The sequence below is a fragment of the Octodon degus genome, unplaced genomic scaffold (assembly GCF_000260255.1).
Source record: "Octodon degus isolate 3935 unplaced genomic scaffold, OctDeg1.0 scaffold00055, whole genome shotgun sequence".
Taxonomy (NCBI): domain Eukaryota; kingdom Metazoa; phylum Chordata; class Mammalia; order Rodentia; family Octodontidae; genus Octodon; species Octodon degus.
The window spans coordinates 8,094,032-8,111,698 of NW_004524631.1; positions in this window are offsets into that span (position 1 = coordinate 8,094,032).

Consider the following 17,667-nt stretch of genomic DNA (forward strand, 5'->3'; position numbering starts at 1 on the left):
AATATAAAACTTAGGGCTGATGAGATAGCTCAGTGGACTAAGTGCCTGCTTAGGCAAATTCAGGGACCAGGGATTGATCCCCAGTTCCGCACGCTGTGCCAGCCCCACCACTAGGGTGCACTGAGCCAGGGACCCAGTTTGAATGTTGTGGTGCATGCCTCTAAGCCCAGTGCTGGGAAGGCTGAAAACAGGAGGATCACTATGAATCTGAGCTTCACAGTGAGACCCTGCAATAAATACATAAATGAATATATGTATATGTATATATATATATGTGTATATATATGTATATCATTAGCAAGTCATCAAGAAGAATCTTATGATTTCAAAACTTTTATTAGAATTATAGAAGTTAGCATTTAGTTTCTGTTTTAAGAATGTATATTTTGTGACACACAACCAGCTGCATGGAAGTTCCAAAGGCAAGTATTCACCTTTATCAAAGGTCACTGCAAACTTTGATGTGACCACCAATGTGAGATTGGTCATGGATAAGGAGAGTACTAAGTGTTTAAGTTATGTGTACAAGCTAGCACATGACTTGGTGGTACAGAATTCAATTACCTTCAGGAATACTTGCAGAGATTTGTGGCTTAAAGTTATTCATCACGAGATGGTTTCACATCCCAGGTCAGTGTTAAATTGAGGTTTCAGTATACCAAAATATTTCATTAACATCCTATCATAGAAGCCGGGGATTGGGTGATATTTTTTTTTCCAGTTCTCTTGACAAGTTCCCACTTTTTAAATGGCTGCCACTTGTGGTATTAATTTGGAAAGAAACATACAGCATGAAAAAAGTAAGAAACATAAGTTGCATGTTTCTCAGCATCACAGCCAATAAACTGTCTCTAAAACAGGCTGGTAGATAGTCTGAAGTGCTACTAAAACAGGAGGCAGGGAACACAATCGGCCATGCAGAGGAGCCGAGACACTTAGAAGAGGAGAAACTACTTACTGCTTTTCTCACTCCATTCTCATTGTGAATGGCAAGTAAAGAAAGATAAATGTCTTCAGGGACACCTTCCTTAATGTGTAACAGAAAACTATCAGTCCTTAAGCAAAGAGATGGCTGCCCTTGTCTTTGATTAATTAGGTTATAAACCCTGGGAGGATAACCTGTATACTCAAGGACTGCTCAGGACAGTAGGAGCCAGGGTTGAAAATATTCAGAGAATAGGTGAGCCTAAAAACCAAACCAAACAAAAAAGCAATGCAAAGAGGCTCAGAGGTCTTTGCGTTATCTTCATATCAAATATGAGAAGCAGAAAAGACTGAAAGCTGAAAGAAATTGCAAGGTTATGGCCCGATGTGCCACTGAATGGATCGAGTTTCACCCACATAGCTGCTCTCCCTAAAATCTGGGGTTATAATGGCAAGGCTTTAGAACTCCTTGTCTTTGAAGAAAGTTCCATAGTTTGTGAAAATCAGGCCACCTTTGAACATAAGATATTCGTATATTTTATCTGCCACTCAGAAAAATAAAACAAAGCCTCCACTTATCTTCATAAGGTACATCAATAGTAAGACACAGTCCAATTTCAAAAATGGTAAAAGGTGGAAAACGTGCACTTGGAAATTGATGAAATATAACATTTAATGTTTCTGAGCCACAATTTTCCCACCTGTGGCACTGAGGATGGAATACAATGAAGTAGAATGCAGAGTAGCTGGGATCATATCTCAACCAGGTTCAACCACTATTATTGCTTTTGTCTTTCATGATTACCATTAATCTGTTCACCAATGTTTTCAAGATTCTGCCCAATGGATGAGGTAGTAGGATCAGACTTTACTGATCACCGTAGACTGACAAAATCTTGTGAGAATTCCTACTAGAAACCCAGTGAACAGCATCTTCTCAAGCAAGGCAGACTTGCAGAGTTGTAGGAATGCAGTGTCACAAACAGGGTCAGCAGAAGTGCTCTGACCACCTCTTGTCTCTCCCCTAGGGTCCTCCTTTTAAACCTTGCAGCCAATTGAGCGCTACCAGGGGAATGACAGCCAAGGGAATATGACTGCAAGTCATGATTAATATTGATCCTTTCTTTTGCAATGTGCTACAGTTCTTCTGTGTGCTGTGTTTTTTTATGTGAAATTCTTGGTTTTTTCACTTGTACACACAGTAAAAAGGAAATATTGGGAATAGTTGAAAATGAACATACTTTTATAAAAGTTTTTTTAAAATGCTAACTAGCTATCCAATTAAATCTTCCAAGTGAACCTATATTGCAGTTACAAAGGAGAGAGTGTCAGTGTTATTTTCCTGTGAGTGAAACACTAGAGGCTCAATGCCTTTGAAATGTACTTGTAAGAAGTGTGATTGGTATCAGCTGCGAGGACAGAGTGACCAATATAGAAATAATGAGAAGGATAGGCCTGCAGGCAGAAACACCATGAAGAGTATGATGAGTATGTGCATGACTGAAGATCAATATGTTCAGAAGATGATGGAATGGGTTTCAATGAGGGAAAAAATTGATTCAGATAGCTCGAGTATGTGCAGGAAGAGCAGGGAAGACTGACAGTCTGACACCTGCTAACACTGACATGAGTGACATGGTGGCCTCCCCATTATATGCTGGTTGCTTTTCGCTACAAAGTAAAGACAAAGCAAGGTGTGGATATGAATGAATAAGTGTGTATTTATTTTCAGAGCCAAAAATGTTGCAACTTCAGAAGTGTTTTTGCATGAGTCAACTCAACTAAAATTAGTTCTAATGGAGTGGCAAATTTGTCTAAGGCCAATATCAAGGCATCTAGTATATTCTCAAGCTCTAGAAACAATGGCTTATCTTGCCACCTTTTAATCCAAAAAAGTTGTGCTAGACTTTAACTGTGTTCACTTAAACCATCATCGTTGTATGCTATTCTTATTATCATAGGTCTGTGATCTTATTGTGAGGAGCTATATGGTAATATTTTTACTTTGAGGTCACCAGAGTTGTGAACATCGCTTAATGCTGTAATATGGCTAGCGGCTGTAATATGGGACTTGACTAGAAAACATTCTTGATCTAAAGTCTTCAAGAGAAGCCAACTGTGTAGACTAGTCAAGTGCCCATCTCATTCTATGAGATGGCTATTTTGCTTCCTTTGTATTTCCTCCCTTAATTTCCCCATAAATCTACTTCATGAGTATTATAAAAAGTATTTCTACTAAAGCATATTATGAATTATCAGTAACCTCTCTTTCTTTGTGATCCATACTTCTATGAATATTTGTATTTGTTGATACATGTATCTAGAAAAACTAGAGCACTGAAATGATCATCTGACATTTACGATTATTCTGAAAGGGAACTGTTACTAATAGAGTCTCCCAAACTGTTTCTGAATACATTTAAAATACTCTATAATAATAATAATAATAATAATAATAATAATAATAATAACAACACCTTAAATGATGCATTTGTATTCTCTCAGCATTTTCCCATTCTACTGAAAAAATCAACTTCAAATTTCTACTCTATGAACTGTTCAGTGAAGAGCTGTACTATCAAATAAGGCTTTGGGCCGGGGAGATGGCTCAGTGGAATAAGTGTTTCCCTGGCAAGCACAAGGACCTGAGTTCAATCCTTGGTTCTAAAAAAAAAAAGGCTTTATTAGGACTGGCCAAATAGCTCAGTGGATTAAAGTGCCTACAAGCAGGTGCAGGGGCCAGGGTTCAATCCCTGGGCCTGTTGTGCCAGCCTGGCTCCTGGTACACACTGAGATAGCGATTGAGATTGGGCACGGTGCCATGCTCCGGCAATCCCAGCTCTTGGAAAGCTGTAAACAGGCAGATCACAATGAGTCGAATCTAGTAGTGAGACCCTGAACACCCTGTAGACCCTTCCCTAAAATACAAAGAAAAAAAATGAGGCTTTATTACACTGCACAAAATGAACAAGTATTTGTCTCCAGTAAGAAGCAATTAACATGTTTCAAAAATTATACATGAACTCTGACTCAAGAGAATTTAACACACTTACCATTTAAGCAAAATAAATGTCGTAATAGTGGGTGTTCGTAGAAAGCTAGCTGACGCATACTGAAGGGGCATGCTTGACTTAGTTTTCCATTACGATAACAGTTTCCTGAGATAAATTAACTTTCACAAAAGTTGATTTGGGCTGACACTTTTGAAAGTTTGAATCCATTCCCAAGTGACCCCTTGTTTTGTGCTAATATAACATCTCAGGATGAGCCATAGCAGAGGGTCATGCATCTCCTGGCCAGAAACTGAAAGACTGAGTCCCACAATCCCCTTTGCAAGAATGCTCCAACTAACCAACAACCTTCACTAAGCCTGACCTATTTGTGAGATCCCAATAGTACTATGTTGGGAACAAAAGCTTCAACACATGGGGTTTGGGGGACATTTAGTTACAAATTATAGCAGGTACACTAACTAGAATGGTAGTCTAAAGAAATCTCAGACTCATCCTCTGAGCTGCGCCTTGAACTAATCTTGGGGAAGATCATCAGCCTTTCAAAGTGCCACTTGTGGTTTTTTGGTTTCCTAAATCATTCACTACCTATTTTCTCTACTTCCTTATTGTGTAAGAAAGAGGACCTTCACTATGTCAACCAGTATTCTACATGTCACCATATCTAGTAGTTCAAAAGTGGCATAGTCACTTCAATCTTATACAAGCAAAGAGGGATATACAGGAAGGGGAATGGCATGATCACAGAATTCCAGGGTAAGAAAGAAATCTCAGAAGGAGCTTGAAGGAAGCCAATGACAGCCAGCAGGAAGTAGGTCCTGGCTGCTTCCTTCTATCCCTTGTCCTCCTCTCTGCCCTGCTCCCCGCTTGCCTGTTGCTTTTATCTTCCCACATCTCTTGATGGATTCTCATTTCTGTTAGGGCAATGCACATAGTACAGTCAAAACCTGAGTTTATATGGTATTTCATATTGCCATGGAAAGACACGACAGTTTTCTCAGGTTCACTGACCAATTCCTAGAAAAGAGATTTTTGAATGGCCTAGCTGGAGTCACATGCCCATTTCTTTTCTCTGAAAATCTGTTGTGGTCAACAGGGTAAGGATATAGAGGGGAAAAGATAGTCTCCCTGGGATGAAAAGACTGTAACATGAGCACATTTCTTAGATGCTGTGGCTGTATAAGTCTTTCAGAGGCCTCTGTGTGCCTCCTCCTTGGGCCGTCTGGGTTTTCAGTATGCCTTGAGAGCGTAGGCTATGCTTTCACTCTTACACACCCAGACAACTAACGTCATTTTCACCTCAAATTCTAATGCTAGCTCTTTTGAACAAGGTCTTAAAATTTCTTTTTCTAGTTTTTATCTGTCAATGATTCTTACACTATAAAATAATGTATCTATTACTGTGGAATCCTTCTTGCCCTATCCTAAAACTCTCTCCTTGTTGGAGTGTTGGTCTGCTCTGTTTCACTCTTACTGTCCCTTTTATTGCCACTCATTCCCCACTGCTCTACTGTAGGTATCTCTCAACACTTGGACTTTTACTCTCAGATCTTTTCTGTTGGAAGGAAATGTACTTACTACAGCACTATTAACTCTGTCAACTACCCACTCTCTGTCTCAACAGATTCCTCTGGACTTCTAGCATGCAAACTTGAAGGTTCATCCTTACATTTATCTCATTAGCTTCTCATAGTCAGGCAGCAAGGTGTGCTGATTCTTTCTATGTAATATGTTACAGGTTTTTCACTCCACCCTGAGCATTTTAATAGGGATTGTCATAGGGCACTTCTACGAAACTAAAATAGTCATTTTTCTGGTCTTTATGTTTCATCTCTATTATGATCATTTCTTTTTTATGTATTTAGTACAGGGTCAACATGGTCTCACTATGCAGACTGGACTCATAGTGATCCTCCTGTTTTCAGCCTTTCATGTGCTGGGATTATAGGCGTGTGCCACCATACCCAGTCTCAATTGCTGTCTCAGTGCACCCCGGAGGTGAGTCCAGCACTGCACACTGGCAGTCGAACCCTGGTCCCTGCATCTCCCTAAGCAGGGCCTTTAATCTGCTGAGCTATCTGGTCAGCCCTCTATTACGATCATTTCTAAATTAAAATCTTTAAGCATCATTATATCCCCTTATTTCCCTTGGCTCAAGAACTTACACCATTAATTTCATCTCTAACTCAAGCAAAACTCTAAGGAAAGCCTTGAAAAGTGTGTATTAACTAGTCCATTCTATCAGCTACATTGTCTTAAATTTGGTTCTTTGTAGCCTAGCAATGTTCTTACCCATTCCTGATATTGATAGGTGTGCTATACATAATTATAATTTTATTACATTTTTCTTTGCTCTTCTATGCATATTATATTTTTAGAAGATGTATCTTACATAACCTGACAGTGATCATTCCCCAAGTCCCTACTGTTTTTTGTATTGTGTTAGTCAAATATTCCTCAACAGATTTTATTTTCTCAATTAGATTTAAAAAAACCCATGAGTAAGGTCACATGATGCTCACATCTGTCAATGAGTCTTACACTGTAAAATAGGCATGTAACAAACCAGTATGAGAGATATACACCCTAATGCCAAAATCCCTACATATATTCTGTATATCAAGGATTACATTTTTTGATAATTATTTTGGTATTTAGAACTGAGCTTGGAGCACCACACATGCTAGGCAAACACTCTGTTCTTGCACTATTGATCCTTTGCCTCAGTCTCCCCAAGGACTAGAATACAGAATGTGTCATAGTGGGGGATTAATAATTTGCTTCAAACATTTATATATTCAAATAATTGACCTAAAACATAGGATTTAATCTCTCTATAAAGCTCATTCTGTGACCAGAAGAATTGCTCCATCAAAATATCTATGTCTTTATCTTTAAAATCTCTAAACACAGATTTAAATATCAACTTAACACAGATAAAAGCATACCTGTATAACTAGTAAAATATTATTTCTGATGGGCCTTTAAGGGTATTTTGGAAGGCTAACATCTGAATCTTGGAGGAAATAAGAATGATCTGGCTTTCAATAATGTGGATGAAAATCATCCAATCCCTCCTCTACCTCTAAATACAACAACAACAACAAAAAAGAGAAATGATAGCTTAGTTTCTATGCTTGCATTGGGACACTTATAATCTCCTGCTCTTAGATATCAGTACTCCTACCTCTTGGGCTTTCAAAGTTAGATAAGCACATTATCAGTAACTCTCTGCTTCTAAGGTCTTCAGACCTGGACTGAATAACACACCAGGTTTCTTGGAAATTTTTCACTAATACACATGTCGAGGAGCAATCAAGGTTGCAAATGAAATTAAGATTGCAAATAAACTTATTTTGAAATAAAGAGATTGTCTTAATCATCGAGGTGGGTCCAATGCAACATCATAAGTGTTCTTTAAATGAGGAAGAGGGAGACCAAAGTGTCATTGTCAGAGAGATACAGTCTAAGAAAGACTGTATCGGCTACAGTTGACCATGATGAAAGAAGGGGGCGTACGTCATGGATGTTGGCAACCTCTAGGTGATAGAAAAAGCATGAAAAAAGAGTCCCCACTGAGGATCCTGAAGTTGTGTATCTCTTCCCATACCAGTGAGACTCTTTTCAGATTTCACAGCTCTACAGCTGTAAGATTTAAAAAGAATTTTATTTTTAGCCCAAGATTGTGGCAATTTGTTACAGCAGCCATAGAAAACAATTACACATGCACACCATAGGCTCCTGTTGCTACATGGCTACAACTCCCAAGATCCTGGTAGTAGTGGTCCACCTGGAAGCCTGCGTGTTCTAATTTACCAGTTACCAGCTCTTCCTAGTGTTGACGCTGTAAGTATTTGACTTCATGACAGCTAAAATAGCTACTCTATGATGAAATGACCAAAATAAGTATTCACTTTGTGCAGCTTATTATATAGAATTTTTTTAACATTAAAAACCATGAAAATGTATTTAAATTGAAAAGAATTATTGAATATCATGTCTTTAAATAATAAAATTATACTTTAAGGTGTGCTGTATCATTCACATGATAATCTTTTTTAATATAAACATTTTGATGGAATTCAGCAGTATTTCAGGAGGGCAAGGTAATTTTATTAAAGCACAATGTTCACAAATTGTACATTATAGAAAGTTTCAGACAGATTTTCAAATAATCCTAAATTTGAAATTGAAAAAAAAAGTTGGGCATCAACATAGCAAACCACAAACAATTGAGCTAATTAAGCATGTGTTCTTCATCCTGTTATTTAAGAACATCTGATAGCTAGTATTCTGTGAAATGAACAACTCCATATGTCCAATACTATCCATTTTTATGTACTGCACAAGTCTGAAAAGATGTTACACAGAGCTCTTTTCTAGACCATAATCAGATGTTTAAAGATTTTACAATCAGAAGAACTGCCTTGTTTTTAACCTGAAAGCCAAAAATATCTTATTCTGACTAGGGAAATGATTAATTCAAAATTACTGTCATATGTAAACAGGTAAAGGAATCTACTCTACAGTGATTTACAAAGAAGATAGACTCACAGAAATCAGACTGTTGAGCAATAATATGATTTTGCTGCTGTGGGCTGACTTATACCTTTGGACACTTGTGGCCATGGGAAAAGCCTTTGTATGGGTTTCAGGCAGCTGGAAGGTGCCTGGACATTGCTGGGCTAGCAGGCTGCCCCGCCATCGGGCTTCCCACAGAGACTGCAGCACAATCCCCATCATCTCTTCCAGACTGTTTGAAGGTGAATTACATTTCAGAGACAGCACTGTTTGTACAACACCTCAGGCAATTAAATTTCACAAAAATGTTTTAGCATTTCTTTTCCCCTACAACTATTATTCTTTTGAAAAGAGAGTCGTATTTTTTTCCTGAGGTACTGATTATGGAAATCAAATACAGTAGATGTCATGATGACGGCATTCCATCCTAATTTCTCTATTCAATAGCTCAGTCTTTGTTTGCCACAGACCTGTTCTTCTTCTTCTGAATATCTCCCTTGGATTGGCTGCCAATCAAGTTAACCTACTGCACGTGAAGTTGCTAGGCTGAAAACTCAGCTTGTTCTCTAGCTAAAAGTAACTGCACTTGTGAACTTATCAAAGTCAAATGTGAACCCAAACAAATGAGAGAAATTTGAAAACTCACTGTTCAACGGCTCTTCGGTATTAAATTGCATAACTGTGCCCAAGACCTGCTCATGGAGTTCTCAGAAAGAATAATTGCTAGAGTTTTTTTCCCTGCTGTGAATTCACTTTCTAAAATGGCTACTTTGGAAGCCATTAGCCTTTTCAGTAATTAAATTTGAATCACCAAGGGGGACTCCAAATTCAAGTACAGAGCTAATATTCACTGAATCGCTGCTATTTGGCAAGCATTTTTCTAGGCACTTAAATATGCTTTTGATTTAAGAACTTTAATAGGTATGTATTCTTGTTTTCTCTGATTTACAGATTAGAAAGCCAAGGTTTAACAAAAAGTCACACTGTCCAACAAGGTGAGCAGAGAGCCATTCTGGCTTCCTGGTCCTTCCACTGCCACCACCCTATCTGCTCTTACGTGGATCATGATGAAAAGAGCTTCAGCCAGGCTTCATGCCTCAGACTTTCAAATTCCTCTTCAACTTGGTGGCTGCATTCGTATTCACAACTTCCTGTTAACGCATAAAATATCTTTCCTATAAACACTTTATATTTCAAATATCCTAAAACAATTTTATACACAGCAAGGTAATCTATCACTAAATAATGGCTATCTGATTGTATTTTCACAATGAAAAGTTGTCATGAATTTAGTTACATTTCAAGTCTTTATATATTCCTAAAGTTTCTCCATGTTTTTCCATTATTATTTATTTATTTTCATTTATGTATTTGGTACAGGGTCTCGCTATGCAGCTTGGACTCATAGTGACCCTCCTGCTTTCAGCCTCCCCAGTGCTGGGATTACAGGGATGTGCCTCCACATCCATTTTCGGTGTTTGGCAAGGCATGGGGCCAGCACGGTATATGGTACCAAGGATCGAATCTGGGTCCTTGTGCGTGCCAGGCAGGTGCTTTAGATCACTAAGCTGTATCTCCAGCCCCTCTCCAAACTTTTCATAACTACGTGGTCTTAGAATTTGTTTCTTTCTTTGTTACTGTATTTAGAAAATTCCAGAAGGTTTCTTTCTTAGGGCTTGTGTAGCATGGCTGAGCAATTAATTAGAAAAGTACTAAAATAAATTTTCCTTACTTTCTAATTTCTTATGTTTACAAATACGACTTCTTTGACAGGCACATAATCACTTCAAAATTTTTATTTAAAGTAATTTTCTCGTAACTTATAATTTCTCATAATCCACATTTATTAAAGATAATAGCAAAGCAAATGAGTAATAAAGTGTTGAGACCATCACTAAAATGTTAATATTATATATTTATTCTAGTAGTCTATTCTTTCATTTAAATTTTTTTAGTCCAAAACTTATTACATTCCCCTTTTGACTTAATTTATTAGAGATAATTTCTATCTGATTGAGTAATATTTTATATCACAATTCAAATGTCTGCCTGGAAATCTTATCAATTAAATAAAATATAATTCCATTACTCTCTTCTATTTGAAGATTAATTTACTTATCAACTTTTTGCCTTTATAAATGAAATTTCTGGGTAGAAATGTAATTTTATGTAAAAGATTCACTCTTGGCAGCATTAACAAGACTGATTAATATATCATACATCTGAACGAAGATTGGGCATCATATTTTTTTAAGTATTTATCAATAGTAGTTCATTTATTTGACTCCCTTGTCCCACACATGCTTCTCTTGCTGACCTGAACTACTAACACTGACCAAAATCTTAGAGCAAGGCATGTGATTTGTGGTAAATCATTACTACAACACGTTTTATCAGCCCTCGGCAGGTCTCAGAGTAGAGTGACAATAGACAGAGCAGGACTGCTGGCTCGATAAGGCAGATGGAGTAAAAGAAAAGAGGCACTTAAAGAAACAGACCCTTTAAGGGGGAAAGGATGCACATATGGCTAAGTGCACACCACGCAACGTCTCCCTCTTCCTGTACTGAACGGTGCTTTTACTGAATTGACAAAGAGGGCAGCAGGTTCATAAATAGACTCTAACAGCAATTTCAGAGCACTTCAGTTCAATTATCATGAATTAACTTTAAAAACAGCATTAACTTTTCAGCATATACAATGTGCCAAAGAAAAACAACATACTTAGAAGTTTGTCCTCTATTATTAGACCTTTGCCCATGTTTGCTTGAAACCCTTAAGTAACCTTCCAGGAAAGATTCCCACTTCCATTGATGGGATGTTACTCAGTGTTCAAAGCTGCAGCCCACGACTGCCTTTGGATTGAGATGACTGGCAGATTGGAGAGGTGGGCCTTTGAGGAGGAAGGATACAGTCCTTTTGGACAAAAAGGGAGATAAAAGTATGTGAGAGGAAAGTCGATTCCTTGGTCATTCTACCTCGATATTATGGGTCCTCAGGTATACAGATGTGAATCATAATAGCTCACCTGAACATAATCAAGGATTTGTTTATAATTCATGATTCTATTATTTGTGGCAATTTAAATTTCTGGAGCTAAAAGAATTGCCTATTTCATTCACAGACACTCTTCTTCTCATCAATATACTTCAGAAAGAAATTGTCATGAGGCTAAGTCAAGCCTTAAGTTAGAGAGAATCCTTGAAGCAGCTGATGGTCTTTGTACTTCCCACTATTTCATCCAGGTTGTTCAGGCTCAAACCGTGCTATGGGCACATGCCTCCATTGCCATGTGGCAGGCAGTGGTTCTCATTGCTGGTATGGAATACATACGGACGTCATCATAGAATCATAGCAGAAAGAATCAAGTTATTTTGTGTCGTTCCTGCTAGATTTTCTAGGGTGAAGCGATAACCACAAGTGTTTTTGGAACATACTATGCACCAGGCAATCAGACAATTTTATTTAACTTATTCCTCACAACAATCTGGTGATAGTATCATTAATATCACTTGAAAAGTATGAAAAGTTGAAATAATGTAGCAATACTCCCCAAAGTGGATGGCCAACAAGTGGCAGGGTTCCCTCCAGACATGTCTCCAATGCTGGAGAGCTAGCTGGGTGGTGTAATCACCTGCCTGGAAAGTGCAAGGACCTGGGTTTGATCCCCGGGATTGCATGCCATGCCAGCCCCAACACTCAGGCACGGTGTGCCTCCCCAAAACTGGGAGTGGTGTCACATGCCTATAACCCCAGCACTGGGGACACTGAGACAAGAGGATCAGTATGAGAGTGAGCTGCATAGCGAGATCCTGTACCAAATAAATAAAGACATGTCTCCACACTTTACAATCAAGTATCAAATCTAATTTGTGATACAAAATAGATCTCCTCTATATAGTTGTCTAACACTTGTACTGACTAGATGAGTGTTTCCCAACTTGAGTAGCAATTTATTACATTGTGCTTCTTTCTAATATATCTTAGCCACCCTCCAAAGAAAGCACATTTTAACATAACTACATTTTACAGTCATAACTATAATATCTAAACACCTTTATTTCTTTTTAAAGTATTTTTTAACATTTTATCATTTATGTATTCATGTACATGGTACAGTGTCTCACTATGTAGCTCGGACTTGTAGTGATCCTTCTGCCTCAGCCTCCCCCGCACTGAGATTACAGGCATGTGCCACCCTGCCCTGTCTTGGTGGCCAGCATGGAGTACCCAGGGTTCTACTCGCATGGCATGTGATATTGGGGATCCCAGGTCCTTGTGCTTGCCAGGAAGGCACTTAGACCACTGAGCTATCTCCCTACCACTAAACACCCCTATTTCTAAGAAAGTTCTCATTAAAAAGAAATTTAATTTTATGACCTATACTTCAAATTGGAAAATAATTTTTATTGTTATATAGAAATGACGTTCTGTTATGATCAAAGAACAAAGAGAAGAACTAGCAAGATGAGAAATAAAAACACAATCCCTATTCAAAATGTGGCCACTAGTCAGTCACTAGTTTAGGAAAAGCCAAAATTAATTTCTCAGTTATTTTCTTTTAGTCTTTTGGATAACTTATCTGCTGTCAGTCAAGAAAAAGACCCAAAGCACCTCCTCTTAGAATCTCTTACCAGCCTAATTAGATTCTTGTTTCTGGTGAACAGAACAAGTTAGAAACCCTTTGTCTTTCTTAAAGTGAAAGATTCTCCTCAGAACCATATTGTAATAAACCATATTTTAAACATTCTAATGATGATTACAAAGAGCATCTTGGGAGTTCAGGGGAGACATCTGCTGCCATGAAGAAGTAGGATAGGAGGCACCTATTACACACACTATCACATGGGTCCATGAGCTCAGCGAAGCAGGAGACGCTCTGAGTGTGGAGCCAGAAGACAGTGCAGGCAAAGCCAGCTCTGCTCACGGTGCTGCTAATGAGAACGGCCAAGAAACCCTGTGAAGTAAGAAGAGCATAGGCACTCCGACTACCTCAGCAATTACAGTGGGTCCTCGTAACTATTTTAAGTGGCATTTGCAGCTTGCTAATGTCCTTTTGGTTCCAAAATTTCCCCCTTTGTGATTACACCAAGAACAAAACCAACAGTTTTTATTTTCTAAGATTTTTTTCTCTCTCACATCGACCATGTTTACCCGGAGCCTTCCCAACCAGTGTTCAGACATGTCCGCACTTGTCTGAGCCTAGGCTTGGACACAGGATTCTCGCCTCCACCTCTGGACTTCAGATTGTCTCTCTAACAGTGGTTGTTATATTGAACATTGCTCTCTTCAGTGTAGCTGCCCAGATTACAGATAGCAGGATATAAAGTTGGTCAAAGTTAAAATTTTAAACATTAACTGCTACTTTCAAAAAATTGATAGAAATTAGTAGTACTGTCATCCTAACTATATACTTACATGACTTTTCTCCTTCCTTTTTTCCCTATCTTTTCTACTTTCTTTCAATTGTTTAGTCCTTCAGCCTCTTTCTGTTTTACTGTCTTTACTGCACATTTCAGATTTTATTTATTCTTTCAGGTTCTTACACTAGGGAGACAATACAATGCTTACACATGTGACTCTTTTTATTTATTTTTTGAAATATGTATCTTTTTAATGTCTTATCTGTTATTTCTATACTGGCCTTAAATTAAAAAATAATAAAAAGGACAAGGGAAAAATAAGGGTTATTGAAAGGAAGAGTTCATGTTTGATCAATCTTGCATACTTATATCTAGTAATCTGAACAACAAATTTGATGATAATAATATGTAATAGAACAACCATTGTTCATTTTCTATTCCTGTTTTTGAAATTCTGTACCATTTTTATTGATTTATGTTGCTTTGTTTTTGTCTTTGTTCTTATTATTTGATTTTTTTTCCTCTTTAAATTAAAATTTAAAGGCTGTTTCTTCATTATTGTTGGGTTAAATGTTTTACTTCACTTCTAGAGCATGATACTATAGATCAGGAACTCTACCTGCGGTCTTTGAAATTTCATGTGTGTGCCTCAGACACATCCCACTCAACTAATTTTCCTTCAATGAGAGGAGAGACTTTCCTAAGTTCTAACAATAAGACATGAGAAAAATTAGATGTGGACAAGAGTCATCTCTCCATTTTTGATATATCAAATGTACAATGTCATTAAGTGTCATCCTTTTGGATTCTCCCCAGTCAAACCTTCTGCAATACCAACTCGCCACTTTAGAATTCTTTTTTTTAAGAGTATACACAAAAAGTAAAACAAAAGTTAGGAATGATTGGGAATTATACTCAACCAAATGATAGGAATTCAACAGGATTTGTTTACATCATTTATTAAACCAAAACTTGCTGCCCTCAATTGGGGAAATGGTCTCAGATGAGAGGGAGTGAATTCTCCTCATGTGGGACTCACTGTCTATATTGGGTTCCCTAAAATTATTGGTTCAAATGAATGACTTTTGTGTGTGATGGTGGAGATAAAACCCAGGGCTTCATTCTTGCTAAGTTTTCTACCACCAAGACACATACCCACTGCTGAATTTAACTGAATTATATTTCTCTGATATTTTCCAAGAAAAATAATGAAAAAAATTCACAGTTTTTGCTTCATGTGTTAAGATAGTAATATGAATAGTTTTAATGCTAACAGGAAAAAAAAGAGGAAGGTTTTGAAAATTAAAATGGTTACTGAACATTCTGACCAGTATGGTTATCTTGGTTACCTCTGCCTCTCACTATCTTCTTTGAATTACTTCACAATTCTTCAGATTGTAGAATTGGTCATGCAGCTGATTGCTACCTACAGAAAATGCAACTGAACCGAGTCCTGAAAAATTCTGTTCACTGTTGTCTGACAGACCCCACAGTTTTGTATCTAATTGTACAATGTGGCATCTTTCCTTATTGAGCCACCTATATGTATTTTTATCTTTAGATTCTCCTTTGAATCAGCTATAACATCTTTAGCACTTTCTCACCAATTAATTAGCTAAATAAATTGCTTGACTTGTTCATTTTATATTTGTATAAGACATGATTTCATCTTTTAAACAATTACCTTGAACAACCCTTCTAATTTTCCTTTTCACCAGGCCATTAAAGTCAAATATTTCAATAAATTTCTTAAGTAGACTTAGAGATTTTATTTACTTTCAGGGAAGAGTGAACATAATTTATGACCTAAAGAGTTGAGGTATCAAACTATAATGAATTAATTTATAGTTTATAAATAATATAATAAAGTATTTTTAAATGCCTTCTTTTAAATTATAAAAGAAAACTTAAAAATCGGTGTTTTAAAATCATAACCACATTTAAAAGAAGATATTATCCTTATGATTATTTGAAGGATATTTTGCAGAATTTTTTCCTTCCTAATCTATCTAAAAACTGAATAGACTTATACATTTTTTTCTGATTTTCTTCTCCAAATTAAGAAGGTTGAAGTTGTTTTTGGAGACTTATTTTAGTGAAAAAAATGTGATTGTTTTGTATCTAGTACCACCGGTCTATCTGTGAAGATCTGTGCATGGAGAACAGGAAGATAAGGGATAAATCTTTTAGAGATTTTCCTCTCTGGAAAAGTGCTATTTACCAGACTCATAAACTATTCTCTGTTACTATTCTACACACTTTTATTCAAATGGTATCTCTTTAAGGCAGTTAACATGGCCTATAGGAGGTGTCAGAGCTCCTGGGGCGGGGGAGAAAGGGAGACAGAGATAGCCACTCATGGAGCCATGCTCCCAAGTCTAGTTTACAACACTTGAAGTAACTTGGAATTGCTCAAAATTTCAACATACTTTTTTTGTTAACATACTTCTTAATAAATTTTAACATTATAAAGCACCTGGAGCATAGAAATTACTACAAAACTGTTTCCAAGTTGTTTCATTTAGTCAACAAATTATAATGGTCCTTCAGAACGTAATTAAATTTATTGGCTATAGCTGATGAGACTGAAGGCAGGAGGGTCTTTTGAGCATGCCTAAAGTATTGGCATACTTTCTTTCTGCAAATACTTAACTAAGTTTTCATATTTGCAGTATGGAAAACTCCTCACGCTGACATATCTATCTATCTATATCTCTATCTATCTATCTATCTATCTATCTATCTATCTATCTATCTATCTCCAACCACAGAATTCAATCATTCTGTATCTTAGCACTTGCTTCCTCAGAGATAGCTTTGGAAGATCTCTTTACTTTCTAGACAATGAAATTATCAGTTAATCTTTACACTCTTAAATTGAATAGATGCATATTTGTGAATGGGCTATGGAAACATAATTTAAAAATAAATCTGATGAGAGCTTATGCTTTCCAAAAGCTCCTTACTAAACCCATATGTAGTATTACCTGCTTCATTGTTTAACAAGATGTAATAGACAAAAACATGAAGGGCAGTTAACTCTGAATAAGAAATAATCATAAAATATCAGATATATACTTTTATCTCCATATAGGATATCTAAGCAAAGAGAGAAAGGTTCTCTCAGCATGAGGTGGGGGAAGAGTGCCATTGACTTGCTGGTCTTTTTAGATGGACATGTCCCCTAGACAACGAAGAGTCATGGGACATTGCAAAGAGGCAGATGACCTCATTACCTATTCAGGAAATGAATGTTCTGGGCTTTGTTTTCTAATTAACAGAAATTATACAACAAAACAGTCACTTGATCCATAAGAACATTCCTAGAGAAAAGCAACACAAGGCCACAAGTTCACTCCTTTTTGCTAAGTATCTACATATATATTTTTTAAAAAGTGGGAACTGGGATTAAAAAACGTGGCCTGATAACCTCACTCGATGTCTTAGTTATCAGCAGAACTTTATTCTCATAAGAAAGAGAACAGCTATAAAATTCAGTGAAACAATGGATAAATTATACACTGAAAATGGAAGTGAGGATGCAAAATTAAAAAATGATTTAATGATTGACATTTCAACCGATGGACGGAAAGAACAGTACAAAGGCAATAATGCTGTGTGAGATGTTTTAAAACACCTGAAATGACTCAGAAGATCATACTGCTTCAGCCATGAGTTTATTTTTAGTGTATTTATGAAAGACCTACTTCACCTTATACAGAAGATAAATATTTGTAGTAAATCTCAGTGTCTACAATATTCATGCATACATTTGAAAATATAACTCAATAAACAATGCTTTAGTAAAATGAATGAGAAAAAAATAGTGTCTCCAGAAGATTTTATTTTG